Here is a 14,818-nt window from a genome sequence, read left to right as displayed (position 1 = left end):
GGCTGTAGTCATGACCTTCTGTGCTCCCATAGCTAAACCTTTTCCGATTGCAGCCATGACCTTCTCAGCCGAAGCCGTACCTATCATGGCCCCAGCTGAAGTCGTACCTTCTACAGCCCCAACCGATGTCGTTCCCGCCGCTGCCCCGACCCCTGCTTCCGAAGCATGAGCCCCCGAGGCCCCTGTCGGAGTCGAGCTTATCACCATCTCTACGCCGTCTGCAGAAGAGCAAGCCCCCGAGATTCCGCCTTCAGCGGTTGCAGGTCCTCCCGGGTAGGGAGAGAGGTAGTAGGGGAGACTCCTGGTACGGTCGTCCCCACATGATCCGTAGCCCACCACACTGTCACTGAGGCTGAGCTCTTAGCTGGCTGAACTGACACCCTTGTCGGATATGCCACCACGCCTGAGGCGGCTGCCCAAGTTTATACGGCCAGCGGGGTTGGGGGAGGTCCCGAGCCCACTCCAGAGACTTTGCCTCCCAGTGATCACATGGCTTTGCTGAAACCTTGGGCGACCAAGCATGTGCCGGAGTCGAAAATAGTCGACACACTCTTCCAAAGCCGTGTCAAGCTCATGAATAATTACACAGCAGTCTGTTATCAGTCACTGCTGATGATAATAGAATTGAAGGAGAGTTTAAAGGAGATGGAATGGCTCAAGGTGGAGAAGGCTGAGCTTGAGGCGCAGAAGGCCGAGCATGAGGCACGGAGAGTCAAACTTGAGAAACTTCTGGAAGCCTTGACTGCGGAGCAGGAGGAGCTGAAAATGACTGCTGAGAAGGGTCAAGTTAGGGAGCTAGCGCTTTAGGGCAAGGTTAACCAACTCCAAGCTCGCTTGGACGTGGCTGACCCCGAAGTCAGGCGCCTATGGGAGGCTGTTAGGCTTCTAAAGGTCTCTCTCGAGGATGCAGAAGGTGATGCCTCACGACTGGAGAGAGACCTCACAAGGGTGAAGCACGAGGCTGCCGAGGGGTTGATTTAGTAGCGAACCGTTTTCGAGGTCGTGGCTACTGCAGATTAAGAAAGGCTACGAATGGAGCTCGAGGCTCGAGCGGCCTCGCAAGCTGCCGCGGCAGTGGCAACATATAAGGAGTCGGCATAGAGGGCCAAAGAATTGGATAAGTTGTATTTCTTCGACTACAACACAGGCTTCGATACTTGCCTTGTTGAGGTTCAAAAGCTTTATCCAGCCATCGACCTCGATGCTCTAGCTAAAGACGTTGAACCGGCCATAGCGGATGAGCCTGAGAGTGCCCCTCCTGTCGCCGAAGTTGCCCCTGATGCTCAGCCTCCCATCTCGGTGGCTGGTCCCTCTACTCGGAGGGAGTGAGATTATTATTATTATTATTTTACATGTCATGGATAATTTTTTGATAACTTTTTGCATGAATGATCTTTTAATCCCTTAGTAGAGTGCATATTTTCATATGTTGATTGCTACGATAATCTATTAATGTTAATGGCCGACCCTTAAAGGAGTCAACCCCCCACAAATGGCGCACTACCATATGACAAGCCGACCCCTTTTTTAAGGGATCGGTTCACCTACGGGTTTTTTCTCTACATATGAGAGGACCCCTTATAGATTTTCATGGATTAAGGAGCCGACTCCTTTAGGGGATAGGTCTGCCAAGCTCTCCTCTGCTTATAAGGGGTAACTTTTTCCTTTTGTAGATAGACTGCACGAGTAGATCATATAGAAAGACTTTTATTAAGAGCCTTAAAAGGCTTAATAGATCCAAACTGTACATTTATTGAGGGCCTTAGACGGTCATTAGCTTTTTCTTCAGGGATAGTAGATCTTCAAGTGATCGGCATTCTAGGGGTGAGGGAGTTGACGTCCTTCGAGGTCTTCCAAATGGTAGGACCCTGGCTTGGTTGATCTAACTACGTGATAAGGCCCTTCTCAATTTAGTCTGAGTGTCTCAGCCCCCAGTTCTACCGTATTTTGAAAGACACGGCGAAGGATTAGGTCCCCTGGCCGTTTTGACCCTAGAATTGTAGAACCGCACCACTTGCTGATGTCGAGCGGCGACTCAGAGTCTGACGACTTTTCTGGCTTCTTCGAGCAGGTCGAGGTTTGCTGCGATCTGCTCAGCGTTCTGATCCTCCTGATAGCTTTTAACCCAAGCTGTTGGGAGGCCGATCTCGACTGAGACGATCGCCTCCGAGCTGTAGGATAGCGAAAATGGAGTCTCCCCAGTAGACGACTGAGCTGTAGTCCTGTAAGCCCAAAGGATGAATGGGAGCTCCTCTACCCAGTTGCCTTTCGCTTTTTCTAATTTAGTCTTCAAATGGTACTTGATGACCTTATTTACAACTTCGACCTGTCCATTGGACTGCGGGTGCCGAGGCGAGGAGTATATATTTGAGATACCGAGCCGCTTGCACATGCCTCAGAATCTGTCGTTATCAAACTGTTTCCCGTTGTCGGAGACGATGGTGTGAGGGATTCTAAATCGACAGATAATATTCTTCCAGACGAAGTCGATCACCTTCTGTTCTGTAATCTTTGTCACTGGTTCGACCTCGGCCTACTTGGTGAAATAGTTGACCACTATGATAGTAAACTTAACCTATCCTTTCCCAGTGGGCAGAGGTCCAATGATGTCAATTTTTCATTGAGCAAACAGCCATGGTCTGCTTATAGGGGTCATTTCTTCCGCAAGCTGCCTCGGCACAGCGGCAAACCTCTAACACTTATCACATCTCTTGACGTAGCTCTTGGAGTCTTCCCAAATGGTCGGCCAAAAGTACCCATGTCGGAGTATTTTCAGAGCTAAGGCATGGCCACCAGAGTGATTTCCACAGATTCCCTCGTGAATCTCTCAGATCACGTAGTCTGCTTCATCGGGTCGAAGGCACCTGAGGTAGGGCGGTGAATGCCCCTTCTTGTACAGGACTTCATCCAAAACTATGTATCGTACAGCTCTGATCTTCAAGCGTCGAGCCTCTAGTTTGTCTTAGGGGACCTCAGCAGTCGTGAGGTAGTTGTAGATTGGGTCCATCCAACTCGGAGTGGTATCCACCGGATTGATCATCTCTTAATCAGTCTAGTCGATGCTTGAACTATCAAGAAATTCCACAAGGATGATCCGATGGATCTTTCCTTCAGCGGTCGAGGCTAACCTTGCAAGGGCGTCAGCCCAAGTGTTCTCCGTCCTTGGAATCTGAGTGATGATGCAGCTCCAAAACCTTTCTATCAACTTCCTGGACTCGACCAGGTAAGACACCATCCTTGCCTCCTTGGCCTCATACTCGGTGGAGATATGGTTTACAACGAGTTGAGAATCGCACCGTACCTCAAGAGACTAAACCCCCAAACTAGTTATTACCCTGAGTCCAGCCAACAAAGCCTCATATCTGCTTCATTGTTGGAGGCTTTGAAGCCGAGCTTGATCGCATACTAAACGGAGATTGCATCAGGTGCCACCAGGACAATCCCTGCCCTGGCGAGCTTAGAGTTTGACGATTCGTCCACATAAAGTATCCATTTACGCTCCCTGTCTAACTCTGTGTCCTGGATGAGTGGGGGAGCTGGCGAGGTCACGGGAACTTCCTCCGTGTTCGCGTTTGCTGTTTGTGTCCGGAGTGGTAAACTCTGCTATGAAGTCAGCCACAGCTTGACCCTTAATTGAGGTCTTTGGACGATATTAGATGTCGAACTCCCCGAGCTTTATCGCCCATTTAGTCAGCCGACCGGAGACCTCGGGCTTTTGGAGGACTTGACTGAGGGGGGAGTCAGTTAGCACGACAACAGTATGGTCATCTAGTCTCAGCGGGTACCATCGCCTTGCTTACATAATAGATGGGGTGCTTCTTGGCCCCCACTTTCTCAATGAGTGCGAAACCGACGGCCAAGGCAGACACCGCCAAATATAGGAATAGGGATTCACCCTCTTCCGGCTTGGATAACAGGATAGGTGAACCCAGATATTGCTTCAATTGCTGGAAGGCTTGCTCACACTCTGGGGTCCACTCGACCTTCTTGTGACCCTTCAACTGCTGGAAGAAGGGGAGGCACTTATCGGTGGCTCGGGATATAAATCGACCGAGCGTTGCCACTCGACCAGTGAGGCATTTGATTTCCTTTGTAGTCTGAGACGAGCTCATGTCGAGTAGCGCTTTGATCTTCTCAGGATTCGCCTCGATGCCCTTTTGGCTGACTTGAAATTGAGAAACTTGCCTGAACCGACTTTAAAGGCACACTTGGTAAGATTCGGCTTCATAGGGTACTCTCGAAGGATTGAGAAGGTTTCTCCGAGGTCCACGATGTGGTCGGATGCTCTGACGCTCTTTACCAACATGTCGTCAGCATAGACTTCCATGGTTTGACCTATCTGCTTGGTGAACATCTGGTTCATTAGCCTCTGATATGTCGCTCCGGTGTTCTTTAAGCCAAAGAGCATGACCTGGTAACAGTAGAGACTTTTATCCGTGACAAAGGTCGTCTTCTGCCTATCTGGAGGATGCATGGCGATTTAATTATACCCAGAGTAGGTGTCCAGGAATGAGAGCTGCTCATGTCTAGCTGTGTTGTCTACTAGCTGGTCAATCCGAGGCAGAGGGAAGCTATCTTTGAGAGAAGCCTTGTTTAGGTCAGAATAGTCTATACAGACCCGCCACTTCCCATTGGCTTTCTTCACAAGGACTACGTTAGCGATCCAGTCTGGATAATGTACTTCCTCAATAAATATGACACTGAGGAGCTTCGATACTTCATCTGCTATGGTCGATTACCTCTCGGTGTCGAACGCTCTCCTCTTCTGTTTTACTAGCCTGTGATCCAGATTCACATTCAACCTGTGGACCATAACATTGGGGGGAATCCTCAGCATATCCTCGTGTGACCATGCAAAGACGTCTTTATGTTGCTGTAAGAAAGCTAGCATCTGAATCCGATGCTCGGAATTCAGCAACAATCTGAGCAGAACCGTTCGGCTCGGGTCGGCCTCCTCAAGTGTGACAGTCACCAAGTCCTCGGTGGAGTCTTCTGCAGGAGCTCTAGGGTCAAGGACGTTAACAGTGAGAGTCTATTTCACCGAACCCTTTCTCACAGTTATCGCATAACACCGTTGAGCTTCACGTTGATCCCCTCGAAGTTATCCAACCCCTCCCTCGATGGGAAACTTCATTATAAGGTGATAAGTGGACATGACCGCCCGCATCGCATTAAGGGAAGGTCGGCCCAGAATTACATTGTGCACCGACGACACATTCACAACAAAAAAGTCCACCAGGAGTGTGACTTGATGCTGCCCTTCCCCTTCACAAGGAGGGAGATGGCTCCCTCGGAGATCACCTTATCCCTAGCAAAGCCGTGCAGAGGAGTCTTCACCGATCGAAGGCGTGACCTGTCGATACCCATCCTCTCGAACGCCTCAGAGTAAATGACGTCAGCCGAGCTCCCGGTGTCGACCAAGATGCGGTAAACTTTGTGGTTAGCTATAATCATGGTCACCACGAGGGCATCGTCATACGGGTGCTGAATTCCTCGTGCGTCATTCTCCATAAAGGTCAGACTGCAAGGGCTCGCCTGGAGTTCTTTCCTCGGCCTTTCGGCTAAGTGGACGTAATGCTCGGGTTCTGAGCTTTGAGAGTAAGCTTTACGAGCCCCATTCGAGTCACCTCCACCAGATGAACCACCATAGATGGTTCAGATCTCGGCAGGTTCTTCCGCAATTTTGATCAGCCGTTCTTCCTTTTGAGCTGACTTCTCTTCCTTAGCGCATCGTCACAGGTGACCCCTATGGATGAGAGTCTCAATCTCATCATTGAGATCCACACAATCGCTCATATTGTGGCCTTGGTCACGATGAAAACGGCAGTACTTATGCTTATCTCACTGTTCTACATCGGTCTTCATGCAAACTGGCCAATGTAGGAGTTTCTGATCCCTGATGTCGAACAGGATCTGCTTAGGAAATGTGCTGAGGGGGGTGTAGGAGCGGAACTTGCTCTCAGGTTTCCTTCTTGGTCGGCGCTCACGAGTGGCTCCATCGTCAAGCCTCTTGTTGGATGACTAAGAATCTTTGCTCCTCGATCGCTTCTCCTTGGATGTCTGCTCGGCCACTTGAATGTTCCTGCGGGAGTTAGAGAACTCCTCGGCATTGGTATATTTTTGAGCCCTACTGATGAGCTCGGCCAAGGTGGTCAGTGGATTCTTTTCGATCGAGAAGGTGAACTTTCCCTCTCTGAGCCCGGCAAACATGGCTAAGAATGTCATTTTGTCATCGTTGTCTTCTACTAACAATTTATCCTCGTTGAAGCGGGCAATGAAGTCCTTTAGTGATTCTTTGTTCCCTTGTTTGAGGGTAAACAAATGGGTAGTCGGCTTCCGAGTCTTCTTACCAGAGATGAACTGGGTAAGGAATAATCTGCTGAGCTCTGCGAAGGAGCTGATCGACTTTCGTTTTAGTTGTCGATATCAACTCCAAGCAGACCCGGAGAGGGTTATCGAGAAAGCTCTGCACATCTTTGCATCCGTGGCCAACTGGATCTGCATCCACGAATGGTAGGACTCTACAGCTCCGACGAGTCTCCGAACCCAGAGAATTGGATGACGGGAGGCATCCTGAACCTCGATGGCATCACCTCATCCATGATCTCTGAGGTGAAGGGAGGCTCGGTCTCTTCCATCATCACCTAGACTGCAGTTGGGATGGACGCAGACTGCTGATTCTTCTGAAACGTCTTAAACTGGTCGCGGAGTTCCTTAAGTTGAGCTTTCTAAGGATTCTGATTCTCTGTTAAAGTCTCTTGGGGGCCCTTTGTCACCACGGGTGCTCTGCCCTATCTTCTCCTCTCCAGGCGATGGCGGAGGTTTGTGGGGGCCAGAGTCAAAGTGATGGACACGTAAGACAGCTCTGCATCCCGAGCAGGTTCCGAGACCGGGGCGGATCGATTCTGGGACACTGCATTGTGTGCAGGGTCAGAAGCTCGTGCGGACTGTGCCTGGAACCCTCTAGCCTGGGAACTGACTTACTGCGGTCGTTCCTCGGGCGTCGGGGTGGCTTCCACCATATTAAGAAGCGGCTGTTGGTTTTGATGTGCCTTCATTCGGTTGATTTCGTCCTTCAGCATCTGGACTTCATTTTGCAGCGCCTTATACTTTCCTCCTCGACTCCGAGTCCGTTGGGATGATCCTATTAGAGCCGATTCGGTATGCAGCAGCGAAGAAGACTAATGTTGTCTGCTAGGTTCGAGCTCCACCGTTGTCACCTTTTTCTTTCCTCTCGCCATGTCTGATAAACTTCCTAGCTTTTTGTTTACGTTTCCCACAGACGGTGCCAAAAAAATGTTGAGGTCAAAATCTAGACCACCCTCCACTCAATGTTACGAACCTCAAACGAACTCTGGTCCTGCACAAAAGGGGTGAGCAAAGGAGACCCTGGCTCAACGAGGGGACCCTCCAATGCCTAAGTCAGGCCAGGGAATCTGGGTCTAAGTCGTGTAATGTAGAGAGAGGGTGCGAGATATTCCATACCTATAGCAATGGGGTCCCCTGGTATTTATACCTGTAGGTAGAGAGGATCGCGTCCGTCAATTTCGGCATGATTTACTCAATCATGCGAATATTGTAATCGTGGAGATATCATTCGTAATCTTAGGGTCGTGCGGCGTATCATGTCTTAAGGGCGTGTATCCTCGGGCGAGATCTTCAGTCACGTCCGCATTTAGGATAGTGCCCAAACTCGATACTCGAAGTAATATGATCTAAGGTCAGCCTCGTCTTCGTTTAAGCCCACAACCGAGTACTTGTAGTCGGGGTTCGTCATCAGATCACCGGGGTCGGAGTTTACTGAATGAAGCTGAGGACGAGGACCGAAGCTCAGCTCAGCCATCCTTCTTCGGATAAGGATGAGGGTTCGGATCGGCCAATCAGGACTAGTTCAGAGTCATGATCCATTAATGGAGAGCTCGTCTCAGCTAACTTACAATCGTAGCTTAGGGATCGGCTCATACTTGATGCGGTGTTCTCATTCCGAGGCCTTATTAAATGATTTGGGTAGCTCAGGCCGACCCTGATTATCCTTATTCAGATTTCTCAATAACAAGTACCACACGTACAAAGGTTTTGACTGAATGTCGATGATCCTGGCAACTAAGCTCCCTGCAGGGGCTGCTTCGCACGTTCAGATGGTCACTTATGTGATCAATCCGAGCCACTGATTAGGCAATGTCAACAGTGAATATGTAAACATGCCGCACATGAAGGTTGAATATGGACTGTTATTGCCAGATTTTGGCCAACAGAAATTATCAATGTAGGAGTGTGCCATTCGATGGACCTGCAAAAGACAAGGGGAAGTGGACAGTGAGGGGTGTTGGTGGCCAGATGTGGACCTCCCATGCCTAAATTAGGCTAATAAATTCTAATTAAAGGGGCAGGCGATGTTTTTCTCTTACCTCTTCTCATTTAGGGTGGTTGTATATATATAGTTTTCAGGTGGTCCTGAAAGAATAATAAAGATATTGTTGAGCCTACATCTATCAACGTAATCTTCACTTGAGATCGGTCCGGGTCCCCCTCTTCCGGGTTTGAGGCATAATGACCTCTAGGTTACTCGTACTACCTCTAGTAGTGATAGACCCGATCAGCCCAAGGTGAGAGCTACTTCCCTTACGAGACCGTTACCCATGTCACAAACGTTATTGGTGAGGTAATTCCTCTCCCCCCGAACTCTGTCATTGGACATCTCAGCTCAGGGGCTCATCTCTACGTCAAAGGAGTTGCTCATCCTTTCTCCGAGCCCCATGTTCTGACAGCTTGGCTCGACGACTCGTCGATGGCCACTCTGCCTGGACCTTTGATTGCCCCAGCTCAGGGCCTGCTTTAGCCCGATGGCTCCCCCCCCCCCCCTCTTTCGAGCTTAGCCTGTATGAGCCCAAAAGTGAGATCTTACACTGATCTGGAAATGCGAGAATTCAAATTTTGAATAGCTATTGAGGGTCAAATATTGCATATTAGACCCCAGTTATTGCTTGGTTTTACGTACATGATAATGCTTAACGCTCTATTTTAATCGTGTTTGTGTTGCAAGGTGAATTTAGGAGCTTGGATTGAAAAGGGTATTAAAAGCATGGATTTAATGCTAAAAAACCACCAAGGCAAGGGGACGGATCTTAGGAGATCGAGATCGAAGGATTTACACGCCAAAGACTTGAGAAAATCAAGTGATTGAAGTTAAAAAGGTCTGAAAGTCTTCCTGAATGCAAGATCACAGGGTTCTCACCGTCCGTCTAGCCTAAGGACCCTAAAATAACCGTACACATCGAATTTCAGCCCTTGGATCCTTGTAGAAGTGGTCCAACGAACAGATCAGCCCATAAATCATCAATTTGGGGCCCACCTGATCTTTGGATATGCTTCAATTTTGGTATGAACCCCTTAAATGAGGTGGCTAAAAGGATGGACGGACCAGATTGCTCACGAACATCATAGTGGATCCCACATGGGGTCGTGCGGGTGCACATGCAGTGCACTCCCGCGCTGCACTGGACCCGGTCCTCAGTCAAGGATCGGGTCAACCCGACCCTTCTTCGCAAAGGAGACAATGTGCGGATGCTGTCTTGCCGGGCAATTGTAATGGGCCACCATCGTGGTCCCGATGGACGATCGGGACCCGGTCATGTTGACCTTTTGGTCCCATGCACGTGCACGCACATAAATTGCCGAAAAACGTGGGATGAACGGCGAGATGATTTGATACAGTGGGTCGCACCAAAACTCAACCAAAACCACTCCTTTCCAACCGAAATTTCACCAGGAATCCAATGGATGGGGTGGATTTCTCTGAAAACATCACTGTAGGGCCCACTGAACACATCAACGCAAGAAAATTCGTAACTTACGCACATCCGGGAAAATTGGACGGTGCGGGGAGTTGTATGGCCCAGACCATGATCGGATCTTTGATCCGAATTGTCCAAAAGCTTAGGAAGGGGATCTTAGCCCCAACCGTGGAGTCAAAATCAGTCCATGGGACATCTTCTACCCGAAATTTTGAGCCAAACGCAACTCGGTTTGCATTATTGAGTTGTTGCGCACGCAACTTCTTCTACGTAAAGCTTCTCCACCGACCTCACCACTCTTATAAAAGGAAAGAGAGAGAGAATGTGGAGAGCATCATCTTGTGCAGCCATGGAGACCAGGACGTGAAGAAGAAAAAGAGATGGAAGGAGACAACGTGGGCAGCCAGGCGTGGATGTGAGAGAGAACGTGGAGAAGTTTTTCTTCCTTCTTCCCTCTTAGTTTTTCTCCTTTGATGTTTCTTTTAGATATTGTTAGCCTAATCATGTCTATTGTTGGCTAAACCTCTTAGCCATGGCTAAGAAGTGAAGCTTGTAGCATGATGGGGTATTTTTTTCCTATGCTTTGATTAATATTTATTGAACTCTCTTGGATTTTAGTTTGATTATGAAGGGATATTTTTAGTTTTTAATAGTTTGTTGTGACTCAAATTACAATAGATCTGCGATAGCTTAAGATATCTTCTTTTCGTGCATTGAGATAGTGAAATTAGGCAATCCCATTGTTCACCATCGTATCATGGGCATGGTTGGGTGATGGAATCTTCCTAATCTTCTCAATTTTCGTATGATTAGTTGTAGGTTTGGTAAATTGTTGTTGTTTGCCTTGTCTCCTGGGCATGGTTTGGTGACAGAATCACTTCCAAATCTTCACAACTCTCATCTATTGATGATTAGATCCATGAGAAGTTCAGAGATCTGATAAATCTCTTCTCACCAATTGGATAAGATAGGACTCTAATTCCAGCTGTGTCCTTGAATCAATGCAAGGTAGCTTCCCAATTGCTACAAGTGGATCTTTGGCACCCTAGTTACCACCCTTAAATTTATTAGTTTTTAACTAATCTATTCACAATTACTCTCTTAATTTTCCTAATTTAGATTACATCTTCTTCTAGTTCTGGTTCTGGTTACTTTCAGATACGTACAAGGTTCAGTACCTGTGGATTTGACCTCGATCTTGTCGAGATTTTTACTACATCGCGACCCTACACTTGGGGTTATGAACAACAGCCCAGTTTTATTTTTCACCAACTGGCAAAGGCGGGAGCTAAAAGGCCAGTAACAGGTGCGAAAGTCGAAAAGGCATCATTAATGTTTGTAAAAAACGAAAAGGTGTGCATTTATTACATATCATCGCCTCATGTTCTGGGCGAATCAGAGGGTGGTAGTTGTCAACCGAGTAGCCATGCCTTTGCTTGGGCGAACCCCATGTTGCCATGTGGAGAGGCGCGTAAGTCAAAGCGTCACCTTGAAATCCCGCACTAACACAGGGAGCTATATAAGGATAACTATAGCATGTGGGAAGTGTGTAAATACCCCCAGCTTGCCCCCATTTTTGCTCATTCGTTTTGTAAGGTGTCCAAGATCTGCTGACCTGCTACCGTTCTCCCTCCCGCTGCCTTCCTGCCTTTGGATTTTCTTATGTTGGAGCATCCCTGATACATTCTTCCTCAGTCTATTCTTCCCCCCTTTTTTTTCGTTTTCTTTCCCTTGTCCTTATCCTTCTCAATGTCTTCTAAGGAGGATTCCAGTGATGCCACTTGTCCGACCACGTCTTAAAGGAGTCAGAGAGTAGCAACTCTAATTCCATATCCTTATCTTTACTGGAGTCTAGTCCACTGGGGTTTGTCCCTCCGCCTGAGATGGAACCACGTGTTGAGCAACCGACCTCAATCTTCGGTGCTCTGGTCCCCACTGATGACACGTTTATGTCATGGTTGACTATGGTTGACATGCACTCACTTAAATCAGTCTATAGTATTCCCAGTTCAGTGGGTCTCCACCTTTCCAGAACTAGGGAAGTCTTGAGCCGACCTCCTATGGGGGAAGTCACGTTGTACCCTATGTTCTTTACTTGTGCTCTCTCTCTCTCTCTCTCTCTCTCTCTCTCTCTCTCTCTCTCTCTCCCCCCTAGCGAGAGAGGTACTTTGTTGTCTCATAGTTGCACCGGGGAAGTTGAACCCTAATGTATGGCAAGCTATCTTCGACTACTATGTTCTCTAATAGTTGGTCGGGAATTCAAAGCTCACGGTGGACAAACTCTTTTACTTGTACCAGACCTTGAGCATTCTCGAATCCGGGCCATTATCAACAATAACCTATCCTCCAACAAGGATTGGAATGAGTGTTGGTTTTTTTGCGTATGGAGGATGGGAGGCTCCGATATCCAAGCTCAAGGGCTTATCTTCTCGGGTACTACTTACGTCATGCTAGGTCGGAACACATGCTCAACTCCTAAACTTGCATTACCTTTGTTTTTTTTCTTCTTTTTATTTTGGTGCTGACATCATGTCACTTCTTTACAACTTTCCCCCGTTCCCAGCCTTACAAATAAGTTTGGTTTATGATAAGCAACTTTTTTACTTAAAAGTAATTAATCACTTCAGTTAATTTTAAAAAAAAAAACTTTTCTACTTTTCATAAGTTGCTAGGAGAGGCATCAAGAGAGACAAAAGACAAGCTGATAAGTATGTTGTTTACCAAACATACTTATCTTCTTAATAAGTAGAAACTAACATAAGCTACCTGTGGCATAAGTAACTTATCTCAAGCAACTTAACATACAAACACCCCATTATTGTCGATCATTGGCCATTTCTCTCCACTACCGTAGCTTTGAATGCCACATTTCCAACGGTTAGATAATCAAATCCACATGCATTGAGGACCAATTATATAGACAGTCATGACCTGTAGCAAAAGGCCATACAAGCAACCATAACAGGATAGAATTTAATGAAACATCAGCTCCTGTTGCAAGATTACAAACCATAAGAACTCAGGCAAGAGCAAAAGTACTTAATTCATGTTATGTTTTTCACTGGGGCTCAGGCACTATCACACGGTCATCAAAGAAGCAACAACCTATGGCATTGTCAACTTCAGAGCCCGAATATGTATCGGCAACTTCTGCGATGGCAATTTAGGTAGACTTAAAGTCTTGCTGCCAACTCAGACATAGCACAGTCATGTCGACAATGGCCACTTACAGTCTTATGCCATCTCGACATAGTATAGTAATATCAATAATGGCCACTTATAGTCTTCCTGCTATCTCGGACATGGTACAGTCAGATCGACAATGACTTCATCCAAAAAAGATTTCAGAGAAGTGAAGGTGAACGGTTTCCTGATTGATACATACGACCAACCTAAAACTTGTAATGGAGAGAATGGCTCCATACTCGGCTCTACGTGCCACCATTCACATGTCGTTGCAACAAGCAGTGCGAGACAGCACCTTTACCATGCCTAAGAAAGCATAGCCTGGAGTTTCTGTATTTTCAAACACATACACACCGCTGTCTTGGCCCCAAAGTGGACGGTTAATGCAAACTGGAGAATTCCGCCTGTCCAATTCATCCTATAAATGGATGGCTTAAGAAGAAATTATAGCCAACTTTATACCATGGGGGAATGTGTCCACCATTTGTGAGGATTGCTTGATGGAAGTGATTTTTCAATTCAATCCAAGTATTTTACGAAATCATTTTCACCAAATACAGGTGAGGTGAGTGATACCAACATGTTTCCTCTCCATTAAAATTAAAGTAACCTTCATGTATATGTTATATTTAATCTATTAGCGTTCTAATATTCGTTTATTTTGTTTAAGTAGAAACTACCCGAATTATTAATTGTTTTACTTATGATATGATTCATTTGATTGGGAATTATCTGGTGTTACTGTTGTTTGTTCACATGTAACTTATGTTAACTTTAAGTTGAATATCAGTATGATTTATGCAAATCCCTTGTTGACAACTATATGATTGTGATTGTGCATCTGTATTCCTAAGAAGTCTCCGTGTACGGTATACATGGTAGAATCATGGTAGAATTGTTATCGGATGCCCTAGTTGAAGCAAGCCTTGCCCATGCCTACTAAATTGGTAGAAGCATTGCCAAGCGCAGATGAAGTTGAGGTTATCGAACTCAAGCAAGTGGACGATTATCCCACTTAATGCATCCATGCATTTATGCATTTGCACAACATTTATACTCAAAATCAATCCCTGCTTTTATATTGTCGAATAGTTATTTTTGTGTTGTTCCATTTTAATTTTGATGCGATAAACCATATCGGGAATTCTCACTAGGCCTGGTAAGCTTACCCTTTATTGATGAAAAAATCATACAAATCTGATCAAGGCTGAACCCTTGGCTTAATAAGGGGAAGAAGCAGAGATAGCCGCTTTGGACCGATCTTTAATCCAGATATGATATTCATAAAATAAAATCTAATTTATTATATGTTGCTGGAGATGGTGGCATTGACTTATTATTTTGAGCATTGAATAATGTATTACTATTATTTGATTTATTATTAATTTTGGACGTGCGAATAAGAACACGAATGGGTTGGTCCTTGGATGAATTTTTGACAATTGATGACGAAATTAATAATATCAAATTTTTGTAGTTGCGTAAATGCATTGAATAAATTATGTACACTGTGTACGAATAAATTATGTACACTGTGTACAAGTCGCGAGGCGGATCTCGAGTCTATGATGTCTGCTTGGTACTCAAAATTCAAGTCATGACAGTTTACCATCAGAGATTTTTTATTTTATTTATTTTTTTTTTTTTTTGTGGTAAGCATGCGCGTAACAGATCTTCAAATATCTTATTTAATCATTCGGTCTGCCTGTTGGATTGCAGATGATAAGCTGTATTATAATCCATAGCAATACACATGGCTTCTTGTAAGCTTGTCTCGAATTACAAAGTTAAGCGAGAATAGCTATCTGATACAGTAAAATTAGGTATGCCATGAAGTC

This window comes from Magnolia sinica, chromosome 6 (assembly GCF_029962835.1).
Source record: "Magnolia sinica isolate HGM2019 chromosome 6, MsV1, whole genome shotgun sequence".
Classification (NCBI taxonomy): Eukaryota; Viridiplantae; Streptophyta; class Magnoliopsida; order Magnoliales; family Magnoliaceae; genus Magnolia; species Magnolia sinica.
Note: the sequence above shows the minus strand (reverse complement) of the source record.